This window comes from Zalophus californianus, chromosome 4 (genome assembly GCF_009762305.2).
Source record: "Zalophus californianus isolate mZalCal1 chromosome 4, mZalCal1.pri.v2, whole genome shotgun sequence".
NCBI classification, from domain to species: Eukaryota; Metazoa; Chordata; class Mammalia; order Carnivora; family Otariidae; genus Zalophus; species Zalophus californianus.
Window position 1 is genome coordinate 125,609,240 of NC_045598.1, and position 16,557 is coordinate 125,625,796.

Here is a 16,557-nt window from a genome sequence, read left to right on the forward strand (position 1 = left end):
ATGATGAATGGACTCTGAGAACTCTTTGGAAATGTTACATATGCGGCTTGTGTGTGTTTATGTGTGTAAGAATTCATAGCCATCAACAGATGCACTGAAGTAATGGTCTCCAAACTTGTAATGCATTTATTTATGAACTGTATACATCTACTTTTATGTACTCTATGCAACATGAATAAAATTAGGATCTAAAACAATAAGGCTAAAAATAAGTTCTAAAATTTTATTTTTTTATCTTCAATGGCTTTTCTTGCATAGCCCACATGAATCCTGCTCTAAAGGAAATTTAAAAACACTGATGGGGAAGTATGTGTGGAAAGCCTCGACAGTTATTAAAACTACACCTCAACTGGAGATGAGCTGAGGCCAACCACAAAAATCCTTGAAGTCACTTCCAGAAAGTTTTTCTCTGAAAATGAATTGAGTATTTTCACTCTGGAACAAAGGAAAAATGAAAATGTTGGTTCTACATGTCAGGTAATATATATTTTGCTTTTATCTTCAATTTGTCCTCCTTTATGTTATATTTTAAGCCACTAAAAAAAACCTTTTAAATGTAAGAGAGACATTATCTTTAAAAATTGCGATTTTAGAAAAAGCTATGTAAAATGAGTTCTATGTTCCAATTTTCTTACTAGTAAAAAATCTGAGGTGGTATCACTAAATTTAAAATATTGCTTGAGGGAGAGATTGTGTGCTGTTTTAACAGTGAGTGTTTCCATAGTGCATTCAGAAGATCTCAAGTCAATCATTTTTTTTTTTTTAAGATTTTATTTATTTATTTGAGAGAGAGACACAGCAAGAGAGGGAACCCAAGCAGGGGGAGTGGGAGGGGGAGAAGCAGGCTTCCCGCTGAGCAGAGAGCCCGATGTGGGACTCGATCCCAGGACTCTGGGATCATGACCTGAGCCGAAGGCAGACGCTTAACGACTGAGCCACCCAGGCGCCCAAGTCAATCATTTTCAATATACTTTTCCAAGCGTGAAATTTTTTGCCTCCACGTTCACATTTCAGATCTAGAAAAATAGGTAATGGATATAGACAAGCCACAGAAAATAGCTAGCAAGTAATTAATAATAAACATCTATTTCAAGTTTAATATCAATAAAAATCCAAGAAATGGAAACTAAAAATATCAGCAAGGTATGAAAAGACACTCACATACTGCTCATGGAAATATAAACCGATATCACCTTTCTGGAAAGGAAATCTGACGGTATGCTCTGATCTAGTAATTACATTAGGAAATGATTTCAAAAATTTAGAGAAAAACTTGTGTATGAAAATGACATCACAATATTTTATTTCTGCACAGAAAATGATTGGATGAATATGTTCTAAAATGTTAACAGTGTTTCTGGGTGGTAGGGTGACAGGTGGTGTTTACTTTCCTTTTTTTTTTGTATATTCCATTTTTTAAATAATAAGCATGTATTAACTTTACCCCCCCCCAAAAAAATTCAAGTTTCTTTTTAGAATTCCTTTTAACAAATATCACCCGGTTCTTCCTAAAGAAACAAATAAGTATCTGCTACTTCTATTCCAAATAAGAGAGGGCTCCTATTCTAATCCTTGGTTTTTACCTCCCCCTCACCAAAAGCGTTCAGCCCCCAACTCAAGTACAGCAGAGAGGAGCCCTAGTCAAAGACAGATCTAAGTTCAAATCCTGGAAACACCATTTAAAGTTGTGTTACTTTGGGCAAGTTTTCTAAACCTCAGAGAATTCTTAAATAAGATTACATAAATTTAGAGATTAAGATAGTTTCATACCACAGTGGGCAGCTCAGAAAGGGTATAAGGATGAAGGTGGAATTTTAAGGGGAGGGAGTAGGTGGGACTATAAAATGAAATTACAGGAATACAATTTGGGATTCATCCGAGAGTTATGGTGACATATGATCTGACATGATAGCATGAGACTAAATGAGTAAATTTCTCTTCATTCTTCTGTAGTGAACACTTCCTGTGTGTTGCACACTAGGGACACAGCACTGAACAGGGTAAGCAAGATCCCTGCTTCCTGACCACACATTCTGTGGTGGCAGGGGTGGGGAGTAAGGTGGGGGTGGGGGTGGAAGGCAGAGACAGACAAATGAACCGAGTTAGTGGTGTGTGCCACAAATAAAACAAGGTAAGAGGACAGCTGGTGGGTGGGGTGCTGTTTTACACTTGATCTTAGCCAAAAGGCCGAGAAGCGATTGGGGTGCTGTTTTAAATAGGGTGGTCAGAGAAGACTCCTCTGCAGAGTGGGCTGCGACCGGAAGGACAAAGAGCCATGACAAGATCTTGAGATTGAGAGAAGAACAAGAGCAAAGTCAAAGATGGGACCAAACCTGGCGTGTTCACAGCAAAAAGACCACTGTGGAAGGAGGGAACTGAAAAGTTAGCAGGTGTGAGATTACATGGGGCCATAGCACGAAAAGGAGTTTGGATTTTATTTTCACTGTGATAAGAACCCACTGATGTTTCAGCAGAGTGGCATGAGCTGACTGCATTTAAAAAATTACTGCGACAGATCTGAGGAGAGAGAATTCTAGTGACAGGATGCTATCACAGCAGACCAAACACGCCGTGAACTAGGCAGGATTGACAGCACGAGTGGGGCCGGAATCCCGTAGAGTTCCCACAGAGGCTGATTTCAGCTCCACCTTCAAACCAAGCACCAAAGTTTCTCTTTCTAAAACCTGCCCTGGTTCTCCCAGCTCACCTGTGCCACTACTAAACTTCATACGCTATCCGATGAGAACACGTCTCAAGTGTACTGCAATTTTATATTTACAAAGCTGTCCTTCCTACTAGACCAAGCTCCAAGATACACCTAGCAGAGTACCTGGCATATAAATGCGCTCAGTAAATGTCTGCTGATTCAAGGAACGAACAAATACATTTAAAATAATCAAAGCCATTTGTATTCATTTCCTAGGGCTACTGAAATAACACAAATTTTGTGGCTTAAAACAACAGAAATTTATTTTCTCTCAGTTCTGCAGGCTTGAAGTCCAAAATCAAGTGTTGGCAGGGCAGGGCCACGTTCCCTCTGAAGGCTTTAGGGAAGAATCCTTCTTTGCCTCTTAGGAGTTTCTGCTGTATCGCAGCAATCCTTTGCGTTCCTGGCTTGTAAACTGCATCACTCCAATCTCTGCTCCATCTTCACGTGGCCTCCCCTGCGTGTGTCTCTGTGTGTCCTCTCCTCTTAGAAAGACATCAGTCATTGGATTTAGGGCCTGTCCTAATCCCATATGACCTCATCTTGATTATATCTGCAAAGATCCTTATTCCAAATAAGGTCACATTTTGAGGTTCCAAGTAGACATGAATTTTTGGTGGACACTATTTAACCCACTACGCCATTCAACACCACAATGGATTGCCTTATAAAGTGACAATCTCATTCCAAAAATGTTCAAGCAAAAACTGAGTAGCCAAGGAGCGCCTGGGTGGCTCAGTCGTTAAAGCCTCTGCCTTCGGCTCAGGTCATGATCCCAGGGTCCTGGGATCGAGCCCCGCATCGGGCTCCCTGCTCGGCGGGAAGCCTGCTTCTCCCTCTCCCACTCCCCCTGCTTGTGTTCCCTCTCTCATTGTGTCTGTCAAATAAATACATAAATAAATCTTAAAAAAAAAAAAAAAACTGAGTAGCCAAAATGGATGTTCAACAGAAGAGATTTCTGTATTGCCTCTGTGTGTCCTTTAAAACCTCTGTGGTTTCAGTTTACTTATCTGTATGTTGAGGAAACTGATTTTTACAGTCTCTTCTAACAATGTTCTGATTCTGGGTCATAAATTTTCTTGACCACTTTTTACATTTTATAAATACGTTATGCTAATACAAAGACCCTTAAATATGTGAATAAATTAAATTATAACAGAAAGCTTACCTTCTCAGTTCTGAAATAGGCAAAATAGTTTTTGTAAACTATCTGCCACCAAACTTACTTCATTTTCCCATTAAAAATGCAGTGTAGTCCTCCATACATCAAAGGACTGTACTTCCGTTTTAATAAACCACTTTGAATACCTACTATGTGCCAGCGAACAACCCACTTCTGACCCACCTATTTATACTTATTAAATTATTAGCTAACTAGACCTTTCTTCATTATTTCTACATAAAAGACATGTCACTTAATGGTAAGTTTTTAAAAAATAACTTTACCGATTTCTCTTATTACAAAAGTGATATATTTTTACTGTTTAAAAAAAATTCACAAGTACAAAAGTAGTAAAAATCACCAGAAGTCCCAGTCCCAAAGATAGCCACTGTTAACATTTTGCTGACCAACCTGTCAGACTTGTATTGGTGTATATATCCTTCATATTTTTATTTACAAAAATCAGATGTTACGTAGAAAGTTACATAAACGGGCTAATACACATGCTACTCTGCAGCTGGTATTTTCCCCAAATTGCTATGCATACCTTTCTAAGATGAATATGAATATACGGCATCATTTTACTGGATAGAGTTTTATGCTGAATTAAAACAACATATTCTAACCAACAGCCACACTGATGAGCACTGAAATAATCTAAATATCCGTCATTCTGGTGTTGCAAATTGTTACCAAAATAATTTATGCACATTTGTTTTAGCAAATTTTTGCAACTGCCCCTTTAAACGAATTCCATGACAGAAAGGGTAGCAGTCACACTTAAAATTTGGATTTGTAAAGATCTACTGCCCTCCAAAATGCTGAATCAAATGATGCTTCCAGCTCTGTATATAAGAATACCCATTTTCTCATACCCTGCTAACACTAGGTTTTGTCAGTCTTCACCAATATGAAAATATGATTCCTCTCACCAAAAATATTTTTATCTTTTTCTCTTTCTTCTTCTCCCCCCCCCCTTTTTTTTTGCATTTCCTTTATTACTAGCATAGCTAAACATGTTTTCCTACTTTGTATTTCTTCTTGGAGCTGAGTCTTCTGCCAATTTTCTAATAAGTAGACTTATTTTTTCCTATAGGTCTTTTTCTTTTTCCCTATAGATTTTATTTCTCCTACCCTGTTAAAAAAAAAATCCTTCAGCAACAAGGCAAAGATGTTTCTTCTCCCATTCCTTTTCAATGTCACACTGCATATCCTAGCTAATGTAATAAGACAAAAAAAAAGGAAACACGGTATAGATTGGAAAAGACATAAAACCGTCTTTGTTTATGGATGACATGACTGTCTACGTAGAAAATCTGAAAGAAGAGGAAGAAAAGAAAAAAACACCCTCCTGGAACGAATGAGTGCTTATAGCAAGGTTAAAGGATACAAGGTTAATACACAAAATAACTTCTTTCCTGTATACCAGAATGAACAAATGAAATTTAAAATTTAAAACACAATACCATTTACGTTATCACTCCCAAAAATGAAATACTTAGGTATAAATCTAACAAAATATGCACAAAACCTCTATGAGAAAATGACAAAACTCAGATGAGTAAAATCAAAGAACTAAATAAACGGCAAGTTATTGCATATTCATTGATAGGAAGATGTAATATTGTCAAAATGTCAGTTCTTCCTAACTTGATCTAGTTTCAATGCAATTCCTACCAAAATTCCAGTTATCTTGTGGATATCAACAAACTAATTCTAAAGTTTACAGAAATAGGCAAAAAGATCCAGAGTAGCCAACACAATATTGAAGGGGAAAAACAAAACTGGAGGACTAACACTACTAGACTTCCAGACTTACTATAAAGCTACAGTAATTAAAATAGTGTGGTACTGGTGAAAGAAGAAACAGATCAATGAAACAGAATAGAGAGCCAAGAAACAGACCCACAGAAATATACCTAACTGATCTTTGACAACAGAACAAAGGTAGTCTGAAGCAAAGACAGTCTCTTCTATCAATGGTCCTGGAACAACTCGACATCCACATGAAAAAATGAATCTAAACACAGACCTTACCCCCTTCACAAAAATTAACAAAATGGATCACAGACCTAAATGTAAAATATAACACTATATAACTCCTAGAAGAAAACATAAAAAAAACCTAAATGACCTTGGGTATGGCAATGACTTTTTTAGATACAATACCAAAGACACAGTGCATTAAAATTAAATTGATAAGCTGGACTTCGCTAAAATTTAAAACTTCTGCTCTGCAAAAAAACAATGTCAAGAGAAAGAGATGACAAGCCACGAATGGGAAAAAATATTTGCCAGACACATCTTTTAAGAGATTGTTATACAAAATATACAAAGAACACTTAAAACCCAATAATATGAAAATAACTCAATTAAAAAATGAGCCAAAGACCTTAACGGACACTTCACCAAAGATATACAGATGGCAAATAAACATAAAAAAAAAATGCTCCACATGGTATGTCATCAGGAAAATGCGATTTAAAACAACGAGATACCACTATACACCTATTAGAATAGCTAATCTAAAACACCGACAACACCAAATGCTGACGAGGTGTGGAGTAACAGGAATTGTCATACATTATTGGTGGAAATGCAAAATAGTACAGCCACTTTGGAAGATAGCTTGGTGGCTTCTTACAAAAACTAAACATATTTTACCCCTATGACCCTGCAATCACATTCCTTTGGTATCTATCCAAAGGAGTTAAAAATTTAGGTCCACACAAAAATCTGCACACAGAGGTTTGTAGCAGTTTTACTCCTAAGTGCCAAAACTTGGAAGCAACCAAGATGTCCTTCAGTAGGTGAATGGAAAGACGGTGGTACATCCAGACAACGAACTACTACTCAGCGCTAAGAAGAACTGAGCTATCAGGCCATAAAAAACCAGGGAAGAACCTTAAATGCATGTTATTAAGTGAAAGAAGCCAATCTGAAAAGCCTGGGGACTATATGAATCCAACTATATGACATTCTGAAGACAGCAAAACTACACACAATAAAAGTATCAGTAGTCGCTAGGGGCTGGGGTGGAGGGATAATAAAATTAGGAAGAGCATAGAGGATTTTAGGGCAATGAAAATACTCTGTATGATACTACTAATGATGGATACATATTATATATTTGTCCAAACTCACAGAATGTACAACACCAAGAGTGAACCCTAATGTATAGTATGGACTTTGCATGATTATCAATATAGGTTCATCAATTGTAACAGATGTTACATGTCTAGTGGAGGGTGTTGATAATGGGGAAGACTATACATGTGTTGGGGCTGGAAGCATATGGAAAATCTCTGTACATTCCTCTTAAATTTACTGTGAACCTAAAACTGTTTTAAAAAAATTAAGTCTTTAAAAAAGGTTTGCTTTTTGGAATAGCTTCACTGTTTTTCTTAGAATTTTCTTAAAATGTTCACTATAAAGAATTCAAGGAAAAAGTAAATGAAGAAAGTAAAAAAATTATAAAAAAATTCCATCACCTACCATTTCATACATAAAAGGCTATAGAGTGAGCAATTTGTGTATCAGGAATATTATTTTATTCCTCAATGCGAAAAAAGCTTTATTCTTAATTTTTAAAGTATAGGTGAAATACAACTTTCTTTATAAAAGGTTATTCCTGTTGCATATAAATCTCATTTCAACAAATCAAATGGAATCTTCCCACCTGGCCCATTATACTTTCAATAATGGTTTTGCTATCTCTTACTACGTTTTAAGAAGTAACTTAGATATGTTTTAAATTGAATGTGTTTGTACTCTAACTTGTTCAAATAATCACTGGACTATACATAGATGCTTTGCTACTCAAAGAATAATGTTCAGTAAAGAAAGTGCTATTTAAGGAAATTCAAAGATCCTTTTATACAAGAAAGTTGGGGATACAATACAGTGAGAAAAGCAACAAAGTTGGGAAGAACTAATTTCAAAACTCTAACTTCTCCACTTTCTAACTGTGGGATCTTGGGGAAATCACTTAACCTTTCTAAATCTCAACCATCAAATCTTTAAAATGACTTATAGGATCCCTTTCAAGCATTAATATTCTGATTCCATTTCCAAAGAAGTCCTAGAATGATTAAGTATGAAGACCTAGGTTTAGGAGCAAGCAAATAACAGGGAAAAAGAAGTTGATGTATGAAGTAATATTTCTATATGTCTATGGAAAATGCTAAAATTTTTACAGCAACAAGATAATAACAAGGTGGCATACAGTAAGCAAGTGGTCTACAAACTGGGGCATGCATGTATACCCTTAGAAGTACAAGAGCATGGAGAGTTTCAAAGAAATTGATTTCTCAGCTCTCAACTTCCATATGTACAATTTTCTAGAACCATTCTGCTGATCCAGTATATCAGTTTTCATTTACCTCCTCTCCCCTTTCATCTCTACCCCCCACCACCTGATAGAGGAACCTGCAACACTCAACACTTCCCTATGCTTACTGTGGAGCTGTTGCCCTAACAACACCTAAAGAGCCAAAATGAGAGTTCAAAATACCCATGGTGACAAAGTTAAGGACTCTACAGACTGGGATATCCAATTTTTTTTTTCAAGTAAAGGGGTCACCAATTCTGACTTCCATGAATATAGAAGTTAAACCAAATCCAGTTGTTGCTTCACTAATAAAAATAATTTCAATTATCGATCACTTCCTTGTCAACTTGGAAGAATGGGTGATATCGCTAAAATAAAGCACTTTTTATTCATGAGATTTCTCAATATTTTCACTAATAAAAAAGAAAAGCAATGCAAAACACCATCTCTAATAGTATTTGTAAATAAACTATAATTATGAAATAATTTAAAATAGAATCTATTTCTAATAAAATTTTACTGTTTTATATTTAATACTTTTTAAATTGTATAATTCTTATGTTGTTATGTCTACTGGCTATAATTGTACCACCAACCGAAACCAAAATAAATTTGATACAGCCTTATGAACAAAGAAAATTTAATTTTAAATTTAAAATTTTAAGATTTTATTTGAGAAAGAAGGAGAGATAGCATGAGCAGGGGGAGGGGCAAAGGGAGAGGAAGTAGAACTCCCTGATGCAGGACTCGATCCCAGGACCTTAATATCATGACCCAAGCCAAAGCCAGATGCTTAACTGAGTCACCCAGGTACCCCAAACCTAGGAAATTTTTTTTTTAATTTTATGTTATGTGGATTTTACCTTTTATTTATTTATTTTTAAAGATTTTATTTATTTATTTGACAGAGAGAGACAGTGAGAAAGGGAACACAAGCAGGGGGAGTGGGAGAGGGAAAAGCAGGCTTCCCGCCGAGCAGGGAGCCCGATGCGGGGCTCGATCCCAGGACCCTGGGATCATGACCTGAGCCGAAGGCAGTCGCCCAACCAACTGAGCCACCCAGGCGCCCCCAAACAGGAAATTTTAAATTTTTTTAATTATAATTGTTTTTGCACAGAACTCAGAAGAACTGGGTGACAATTAATACAAAGCATTTTTTATTCTCATCCACTAAATTCATGAATTTACTTTCATTGTAGAAAAGTATGAGGTGTGATTGGTAAAATGCTTTCAAGTATAAAAGATAATATGTAGTGACAGAAAAAATAGGTGTTCAAGAGAAAAATAAGGAATATAAAAATTCTGTTAAAATTAAGATATTGTTCACATATTTTTTTAAGTAGATGATGGAAAATATCAAGTTGTTAAAAATTCCCTGGATGTATTTTAAATTGTGATTTAAGTAATACACCAAAAATTATATCAGTTACAAATACTGAAACTTAGAGGAAAGATTTTTTGTTTTTGTTTTTTTAAAGTAGGCTCCACACCCAGCATGGAACCCAATGTGGGGCTTGAACCCACAACCCTGAGATCAAGACCTGAGCTGAGATCAAGAGTCAGATGCTCAACTAAGCCCAGGCACCCCTAGAGGAAAAATTCTTAATGTGTGAGAAGGTATATAGTTTTTTGTTTGTTTTTCCAGTTCTTTGAAGGGGTGTATGAGCAAAAAACCCTGATAGTGAAAGTTAGAATGTATCATTTGTCCTAACCTTCCTAAGATATTGCCCATTGGATATCCCCACCTGGATGCTCCCCAGATACTTGAATTCAACATTCTCAAAGCAAATTTATTATCTCTTCCCCCTGCCCCACATAAACATTCACATTCACATTCACACACACACACACACACACACACACACACACGGAAAAACGAAACCTGTTTCCTCTTCCTATCTGTATTTTTGTTACTAGCTTCATGATCTACCTGGTCACCCAGACTAAAAAAGTAGGAAATTTTTTTTTTTTATCTCCCACATCAAATCATAAACTCTCTAGTCCTTGCGCCATGGTCCTTGTTTATGGCCTCCTCACGGGCTATCATCAAACAGCTCTTCAAAACAGTAACTATACTATTTTTCTTTTGTATAGTTGACACACAACGTTAGTTTCAGGTGCACAACATAGTGATGATTTGACAAGTTTATACATTATGCTGGTCTCACCACAAGTGCAGCTACCATGGGCTCCCAAATATCCCTATTACAGTATCAGTGACTACAGTCCTTATGCTACACCTTTTATTCCTGTCAATTATTCATTCCATAACTGGAGAAGCCTGTATCTCCCACTCCCACTACCCATTTTGCCCAACCCCTCACTCCCCTCCCCTCCCCTCTGGCAACCACCAGTTTGTTCTCTTGTATTTATAAGTCTGATTCCACTTTTTGTTTATTCTTTTTTTAAAAAAGATGCCACTTCTGAGTGAAATCATATGGTATGTATCTTTCTCTGACTTATTTCACTTAGCATTATACCCTCTAGGTCCATTCATGTTGTCTCAAATGGCATGATCTCATCCTTCTTTATGGCTGAGCAATATTCCATTGTGTGTATATGTGTGTGTGTGTACACCACATCTTCCTTATCCATTTTTCTATCAATGGACACTTAGGCTGCTTCCATATCTTGGTTATTGTAAATAATGCTGCAAGAAACATATACCTTTTCAAATTAGTGCTTTTGTTGTCTTTGGGTAAATACCAAGTAGTAGAATTACTGGATCGTATGGTATTTCTATTTTTAATTTTTTGAGGAACCTTCATACTGTTTTCCACAGTGGCTACATAAATTTATATTCTCACCAACAGTGCACAAGAATTACTTTTTCTCCACATCCTCGCCAACGCTTATTTCTTGTCATTTTGATTTTAGCCATTCTGACAGGTGTATGGTGATCTCCATTGGTTTTGATTTGCATTTCCCTGATGATGAGTGACGCTGAGCATCTTTTCATGTGTCTGTTGGCCATCTATAGGTCTTCTTTGGAAAAATGTCTGTTTAGGTCCTCTGCCCATTTCTTAATTCATTTAAGAATTGGATTTTTTTTTTGGTGTTGAGCTGTATAAGCTCTTTATATATCTTGCATATTAATCACTTATCAGAGATATCATTTACAAATATCTTCTCCCATTCAGGAGGTTGCCTTTTTGTTTTACTGGTTTCCTTCACTGTGTAAAAGCTTATTTTGATGTGGTCCCAGGAGTTTTACTTTTGTTTCCCTTGCCTTAAGGAGACATATCCAGAAAAACGTTGCTACGACTAAAGTCGAAGAGATTACTGCCTGTGTCCTCTTCTAGGATTTTTATAGTTTCAGGTCTTGTATTTAGGACTTTAATCCATTTTGAGTTTATTTTTGTGTCTTGTGTTAAAAGGTAGTCCAGTTTTATTCTTTTACATATAGTTGTCCAGTGTTACCAGCACCATTTATTGAAGAGCCTGTCTTTTTCCCATATTCTTGCCTCCTTTGTCATAGATTAGTTGACCATATAATCAAGAGTTTATTTCTGGGGTTTCTTTTCTGTTCCATTGATCTATGTCTATTTTTGTGCCAGTACCATACTGTTTTGATTACTACAGCTTTGTAGTATAACTTGAAATCTGGAACTGTGATACCTCCAGCTTTGTTTTTCTAACAATAATTACACTTAAATTTACTTCTCAACATCTCCCATGGAGATGAAACTACTTTATAATTGTTGGAGCTATATAAAAATACCTGTAATGCATATAATTGAGTTACCCAAAGAAATTACAGAATCATGAAGTTGGAAGGAACCAGAAAAGTCAATCCCCTTGACCATATATATCCTTACCCAGGTATCTTTCAAGCTGTTGTCTCAATTTAAAATCTCATGAAGTAGCCTGCTCTTTCTCTGGACATCTCTGTCAGAGATCTGGGCCCAAATACAACTTGTTTCACTTTTTCTAGGATTATTGTGATTAAAAAGAAGATTCATGCTAAAAGAAGAACATTGGTAAAATTACACAAAATTCTAAACAAAAAGCTAAAAATTAGTTATAATTTAACATCGAGAGATGTCTTCAGTTAGCATTTGGGGATACCTCTGGCTTTATTTTTCCTTTTTTGTGAGTATGCCTGGTGTATAGATATGTATATATTTTGTGATTTAGTTTTAAACAAAATTGGGACAAACTGTAAATACTCAGTACTAAAAGTAAAGGAAGGCAATATATTTTTTTTATTTACCTGCTAAATTATTTTTCAGCAAATTTACAATTTATATCCTACTAGCATTGTGTAATCTTCATGTTATATGCTTATTTTACCTTTCTTTTAGTTTAAATTCCTTTAATTATTAGTGTGATTAAACACAAGATCTCCCTATTTCCCTACTGTTTCCAGCTATTCGTCCTGTTCTACTCTCTGCAGTAATATCCTTTTCCTGTGTCGTAAAAGGAAGAAGAGAAGACATAGTCTTTAGGGTCAGGTCAGAATGAACCAGAGTTTAATCCATTTCTACTATCTAGTTGTGTTACCTTGGACAAGTGACATCGTTAAGCTTGTATCTCCTCCTGTATATTAGTGATTGCCCTCACAAAGTAGGAGCAGAGTATAGCAATCAAGAACATGCAACCAATCAAAAGCTAAATTAATCCTCCCCTCCTTTTTCTCATTCACGTGGTAGTTCTTCACATACTGGAAGATAGCAATGCTCTAGCACCTCTCACCAATCACTCCTCTACCTCCATCCCCATCTTCTTGGCCCAAATCCTGAGGCTTCCCTTCTCCAAGCTAAATGTCTTCCAATTTCTTCACTCACATATCAAACAATGTGCTTTCAAATCACTTCATCATCTTGGTAACTATCTTCAGAGTATGATTTAACTTAGTCATATCCTCCTAGAAAGTGGCATCTGGAACAAACTCCAGATATGATTTGAAAAGACCAGAATAAAGGTTATCACTTCAAATAATCACCTCAAATCATCAAATGTGTTTTCCTTATCCACATCTATGAGCCAACAAAAATCTATAATCCATAAACCTGAAAGACTATATTCTACTCACCTTCACGAGGGAGGCTAGGTTAAAAGTAAGGGTGTGGAACATGACAGGTGTTTCTCAAAGTTCTTGTGATGCCTTGGGCAAATAACGTATTGTCTCTAAGGTCAGTTTACTCCTTGTAAAAAAAAAAAAGAGGTAAAAATGGGAGTAATAGCACTTATAGAGTTTTTGTAAAGATTAAAATCATCAATGACAGTATCTGGCATGTGAGGTACTCAATAAATGAAAACAATTATCACTGAAACAAGAGTACTGCATCTTTATTAAGCACCATTTATCGAGTACTTTACATGGTCTTGAGCTCGAGTTTGGTCTACCTGGAATGTGGATGACAGAGTAGGCTTTGCTGAAACTTAGTTAACCAGTTAACAGCTCATCTTCTTCCCCCAATTCTCCCTGCCCTGCTTTCAGCCTCTCCTTTCTCTTTCTTTCTCTCTCTTTCTTTCTCTTTCTTTCTCTCTCTCTCTCTCTCTCTCAGCATCACCTTCAGAAAACGAAGAGCCCTCCCTACCAGCAGATGGAGGCATGGAGCAGTAATCCAAAATTCCTACTCAAAATCACAGGCAGGAGAAACTTCTGGTTCCCACCACAAGATCCCTGGCACAGGTCCGTTCGGAAGGGCACCTACCAGCAGTCAACATGAAGCTCTGCAGGCTTCAGAGGCTCGTCTTTTGTCCCTTTGCTCATATACTACTACCTCACACAGTACACCTGGATGCAAAAACGTGAAAGTATCATTTATTTGCGAGTAACCTTTGAAAGACATATTCAACAACAATATAAAAATCAACAAAGTCTATGTTGTGTTTAGGCAAGAAGAGGCTATTTAAATGTGGGAGAGAATAAACACTTAATTTTCTCTCAATTCAAATTAATCATAAGATATGAGCAATCTGTAGAATAAAGAAGTTTTAAGTTGCTGCTAAATTAGAAGATTAAAAATTGTTGAAGTTTTCTGGAATGGCCAAAGGGAATATAAGAATGCCCAGATCTTAAAGATCTTTAGTCAAGGTACTTCTAACAAAATTAGATTTTATATAAACACAAACACACAGTCTTTGGTACAGAAAATTAAATTCCTTAAGATCTCCATGCAATGAGGGTTCTTTATCACCTGAATTTCCTAAGTGTCTTTAGTCCAACTAAATGGATATTAATAGTCCTAGGCAAAAATCTGAATTAAGCTAAGCTTTATCAACTTTTTCTTCCTTTAGCTCTTCGCTTCCCAAACTTGTTGCTATACCTATCACTAGAAAGACATTAATTCTCTAAAATTACTCTGGTTCTTCATGAAAAGAAAAGGAAAAAAAAAGGGGGAGGGAGGGAAGGAAGGAAGGAAGGAATGGTTGAAACTTACACTAAAGTATTAGCAGAAGTCTTATCAAATTGCCTCAAAGAGAATGGACAGTGCCTCTCCTTTCCACCCAAAGTGAGTTCCCTACTCTTCGTAACTCCCTGAAAAGGCTTAATATTTTACCTCTTGCAGGACATTTGTGTTTAAAAAAGAATTCTCGAGGGGCGCCTGGGTGGCTCAGTTGGTTAAAGCGACTGCCTTCGGCTCAGGTCATGATCCTGGAGTCCTCGGATCGAGTCCCACATTGGGCTCCCTGCTCAGCAGGGAGTCTGCTTCTCCCTCTGACCCTCTTCCCTCTTGTGCTCCTATCTCTCATTCTCTCTCTCTCAAATAAAAAAAAAAAAAAGAATTCTCAAATAGGTAGTATGTACAGCTGATGGAACTCTAAGCATAGCAACAAAGCAACAGAATCTGGGCATAGGTCTAAAACCTCTTCCAATCACGTCCCATAGACTAAATGTGTTCCTGATGACAACTTATAAACTAGCAATTTGAACACCCTACTCCTCAATCAGAACAACACTCCAAATACACTATAAATTTACATTAATATTATGTTTGAACATATATTTGAATTATAGCATAAATATACACTACTTCAGAAGTAAAAGCCAAAACGTGATGCTATTAAACTTAAATCAAAGTATGAAACATTTCTGAAAATAGAAAAACGAAACCAAGATCCTAACAAAACAAGTGTTTTGGGAGTAGACAAGGAGGAAGGTCTCAGCAACTGAACCACTCCCAGGACATTCCACCGACTGTTCACATTACTCCTTGTACTGGCTTCTGAATGTAGATTTGTGAAGAGGCAACTACTATGCTAAGAGTAATTTGGAATAATGCACAATTACAAACTGACATTAGATATATAACAGTCCTTACAAATGAGCACAAGATATGCAAATGAAATTTGACAAAAAAGGAAATGCAAATGCACAGAAACACTTCAGAAAGTGTATATTTTTGCTTAGTCTTAAGTTGAAACAAACTCAGTGTACCACAGTGCATCTACTAACATAGAACTTTTTTTTTTTTAAGATTTTATTTATTTGAGAGAGAGAATGAGAGATAGAGAGCACGAGAGGGAAGAGGGTCAGAGGGAGAAACAGACTCCCTGCTGAGCAGGGAGCCCGATGTGGGACTCGATCCCAGGACTCCAGGATCATGACCTGAGCCGAAGGCAGTCGCTTAACCAACTGAGCCACCCAGGCGCCCACATAGAACATTTCTATAAATGTTTGTAAAACATTTATAAAATAATGCTTATTATTTATATAATATTATAATCTAGTAACATATGATTGGAGATGAAAGAGTGATAATCATTTATCTTAGTACTATAAAAGGATAGAGCATTCTAGAAAGCCAAAAAATGTTACCTCTTGACCCGACCTAGTGATACCATTCTAAGGACTTTATCAAACATGCAAGAAGGTATTAAAGTTTTGTGCACAACATCAAGACCTGAAATAGCTCTAACGTTCAACATTCAGATAATGTGGTACTCATAGATCAACATGACATCACTACTAATGATCTTTAAGTATACATAAAACCATACTGTTCTCTGAGAGTATAGCAGCCACTAGCCATATGCAGCTATTTAAATAAAACTGAATTTACAATTCAGTTCCTCAGTCAGACTAGCCACATTTCAAGTGCTTACCTAGGTACATATGGATGGTGATTATTACACTGGATACTGCAGAGATTTCCATTATCACAAAAAGTTCTATTGGATAGTGCTGACCTACATAGTTTTCTGGACGATCCTCTATCCTCCTCCCCCTATATGCACCCATTTATCTAGAAACATCTCCATAATCTTCAGGCTTTGGCCTAAGCCTCAACTACTACAGAGGATTCCTCTAATTTACCCAGGAAATTTGGGTATACCTTCCTGTAGTCTCATTATGCCTTGATAACTCCAATACAAAAATTATGTCACATATAATCATACCATTTTCCC

General features: G+C 36.5%; 1 protein-coding gene across 7 annotated transcripts in view; it reads right to left on the bottom strand.

The window, feature by feature from the left end:
- Positions 1 to 16,557, bottom strand: part of PDE7A (phosphodiesterase 7A) — a 210,742-nt gene that overhangs the window by 98,942 nt on the left and 95,243 nt on the right. The gene's annotated exons all lie outside the window — the stretch shown is intronic.